This window comes from Somniosus microcephalus, chromosome 5 (genome assembly GCF_052327205.1).
Source record: "Somniosus microcephalus isolate GS21.2 chromosome 5, FLI_Smic_1.0, whole genome shotgun sequence".
Classification (NCBI taxonomy): Eukaryota; Metazoa; Chordata; class Chondrichthyes; order Squaliformes; family Somniosidae; genus Somniosus; species Somniosus microcephalus.
This window is the reverse complement of record NC_140991.1, coordinates 262,020,320-262,023,848: the sequence shown is the minus strand read 5'-3', so window position 1 is coordinate 262,023,848 and position 3,529 is coordinate 262,020,320. Positions and strand designations below refer to the sequence as shown.

Genomic DNA, 3,529 nt, shown 5'->3' with positions numbered 1-3,529 from the left:
ACCCCGTCTTTGCGAACGTATTCGCAAGGGCAGCACAGCCTGGAGGTGATCACGTTTTTCACGGACAAAAAAACAGCCGGACCTCGATTTTGCGAACGCTTTTCACTAAAGAAGCATGCCATGGAAGCACCAGCCGTTTTGCTGTCGCTGCCGCACTTCAGGGAGAAACAACCGCCCTCGTGCTTTGGCAAGGTAGAAGCCCAGTTCGCCGGGACCATCGACGCGGAGCAGACCACGCATTTGCTTACTGCCCCCGTGGTCGACTTTTCTACCGCCATGCGGGTCGTCCGCCCCTACGTCCAACGCAACGGCAAGTATAAATCTCTCCAAGCGCGGGGTACAGCATGTTCGGGCCCACAGATCGGAGCGCCCCCGGCGGGGATACCACGAGGACTCACCCCCGCGAACCACAAGGACTCGCTCCTCCCCAAACACGAGGACTCGCTCCTCTTGAAACGCAAGGACCCATCCCTCGCGAACCACGAGGACCCACCCCTCGCAAACCTCGAGGACCCATCCCTCGCAAGCCACGAGGCTCCACCCCTCGTGCAACACGAAGACTCATTCCCCGCCGATGACGCACCAGCCCGTCGGCCTGCTGGTTGTGTTACCTATCATACTTGCTGGCGAGTAAGAGAAGCGTGCCGCCTTCTTGGCAGTAGTTTCACTAAGTCAACAGAAATGACAAGCAGCGTTGCCGCCCTTCCAGCAGTTTCCCCCCACCGACCGCGATGACGACCCGGTCTGTCCCACCCTTTCTCTGGTCCATCAGCACAAGGGTCCGGAAGCGATTCCTCTCCATAGAGCACGTGCTAGAAACAGGTTTTAAGCTACAGAAGGTCGAAAACCTGCACTCTGATTTTAACGACCTGACAAGAGCCGAGCGAATAGCCTTCCGACAGAAACAGTGAAAGAAAACCTACCGAAAGCAGGTTACTATTCCTTCTACTGTTTCATTACTGATATCAGGACTTGTAATATCCATATGTTCTGCAAAACTGCATTTACTGGCTATAAACGAGGCTTTCGCAACCAAAGAGAGCACACTGCTCTCCTGCAGATTGAGGGAGTTTCTTGCCGCGCTAAAACAGACCTTTACCTGGGCACGAGAGGTGCCTACGTCTACAAAGCTAAGAACAGCACTGTCACTCCTGGTGGTAAACCACACAAGACTCGTGCTCATTGAAACAGTGGCATGGTCCGTGCCAAGTCCAGCAGTAACCTGCCTACCAGGGCTAGGGGGCACAGGATTCGTGCAAAGCTGTACCCATCAAGGATTTGAAGCATAGCTGCACGTCAATTGACAATAAATAACAAATGTTTCCTCATCTGCTTAGTTAACTTCCAGTTCCTTTAGCACCGCAAGGCACAGATTTGAACGTAATGCTGAGATGAGACATCACCGATGACTTCTGTCAGCTCTACTGTTTAAAATGGCGTTCCCGGAAGCCTCTCAGAGACTTAATGCAATGACGGTGACCATTTTCTTCGGAAGACACACTCAGAACGTTAATTGCCCAAAAGAGCATCTACGTAGCAATCTCACTCAGTGAATCCTTCCGGTTGGCTTGTTTGGGAAATATTGCGATGAATCCGCAGCTCAGCCAACGAGACTCACAAACCATCCTTTTTAGGATCTGCCTTTGACATGCGTGTGATTGATTGCCCAGTCCTCAACAGGCAAGTAGGGCAAGATTCAGAGACGGTGCTCAAGATGCACACCCCCTTGCTCAATCGCTTCCTCAATGTTGCTGCCTCACCAGTTTTTCGTTTCAAACGCTTTGGCAGGGGCACTCAAGGGGTAAAATTGTTGCGTCACCCTGTGGACAGTGGCTTTTCTAATTGCCTTCCTCATGAAGAACTCGATTCGGTCACTCCCATCAGTGATGAGGATTCGAAAAAATGCGGCCCAACACAGGCCAGTGAACCTTTTAGTCCTACTATCATCCTAAATGCTCCTTCCCACTACGAAGCATCTGAAATTCAAAAACGAATAAAGCTTCAATCAACATGCTCCGTATTGCAGAGCCATACATTACATGGGAATATTCAAATCTGAAGTCTGTCCGTGAATTGATTTACAAACGTGGTTTCGACAGATCCAACACCAGCGCATCGCTTTCACTGCCAATGCCTTGATTGCAAAGCAGCTTGGAAAGTATGACATAATTTGTATTGGCGATGTGATCCATGGGATCTACACAGTCGGCAAAAACTTCAACATGGCCAACGATGTCTTGTGGCCCTTCAAACTGTCCTCGCCACGTTGTGGCATGAACGAAAAGACAATACCTTTTGTTGAGGGTAGTGCTGCTGGTAACAGAAAAGACCGAATCAACAGAATGATCAGAACTAGGAACTAAGGGCCTGCCCGTCTCCAACTCCGACGTTCGGACGGCACCTGACACGGACCGACATTTGCCATCCTAGCCCATTACATGCCGATGCTGTTTTTCAGCCACTCGCTCGCTGCGGCCACCCATTCCCCCTTAACAAATGTAAACATCTACTGACGCAGCAAACATTGAGGACGGGTCCAACGGACAGCCTGCGGCCGCGATCGGCCACGTGAAAGTTGCAGTCCGCACCGAGCACTGCTCTGCGTAGTAACGGCTCACTCTCCGTTGTGCGATCGTCGTAGCACTATGGTACGCACCGTTCTGTGCGTGCCAGGCTCCCAACGATTATGCTCACCTGTCGGCGAGTTCACCAACCTCGCCCGTAAAGTCCTTTTGGATCACCCGGTTGGCGTTCCTGCAGAGTTCGTCAGAACAAGGACTTCTACCATCAACAGAGCGATCGCCCGCGTCCGCCCGACCTGCCCGTCACTCTGACATGGCCTGCTGTTTCGCACGTTTCCACGGTCCTTCGCCTGACGGATATGTTTTATTCGCCATGACGTGCGTAAGGATCCGCTGACGACCAGCATCTTCAGAACTCGCCCGCCAAGTCGAGACAGCACGCCCACTGAGACCAACTGCTCGTCAGACCATCTCATCTTTGGACTTTCGTTAAAGTGAATTCTGGGGGGGCGCATGTGGCGGTTCCACTGGGTGTCCCTTACACATATAATGTATATAATTCACTTTAACCTAACTGTACGTGTATTACTTGCCTGTTTGGGCCATTGCCCCTTTAACTTACCTGTGGGGGCCGTTGCCCCTTTAAGACGCGCCCTTCGGATGTCCTGTCATGCATTGCATGACGTACGCGCGACAGCCGCCGGCGTAGCCCGGCCTACCGCGACTTCGGCCTCAACGGCCAGCCTCCGCACTGGGTGAACGCGCCGACGTATCGGCGCAGGTCACGTGACCGCCCCAAGCGCAGGCCAACGCGCTAGCGTCAGGACGCGGTCACATGACATCCGAAGAGCGGGAAAACGCGACTAAGCGTGATGACGTCATCACGCTCTCCCGAGGACTACGGACTCAGTCCTCGTGGAGTCCCCGTCGGGGTAAGACCTATCTCGCATTGCTCCTGTGTAAAGCCAGCTTACTTGTTGTATTTCGTCAGTTCCAGTTAATAAACA

At 52.7% G+C, this 3,529-nt stretch overlaps 1 pseudogene; it reads left to right on the top strand.

The window, feature by feature from the left end:
• Positions 1-985: 985 nt before the first annotated feature.
• LOC147117694 (large ribosomal subunit protein eL33 pseudogene) lies at positions 986-1,282 on the top strand (annotated as a pseudogene).
• Positions 1,283-3,529: the final 2,247 nt, after the last annotated feature.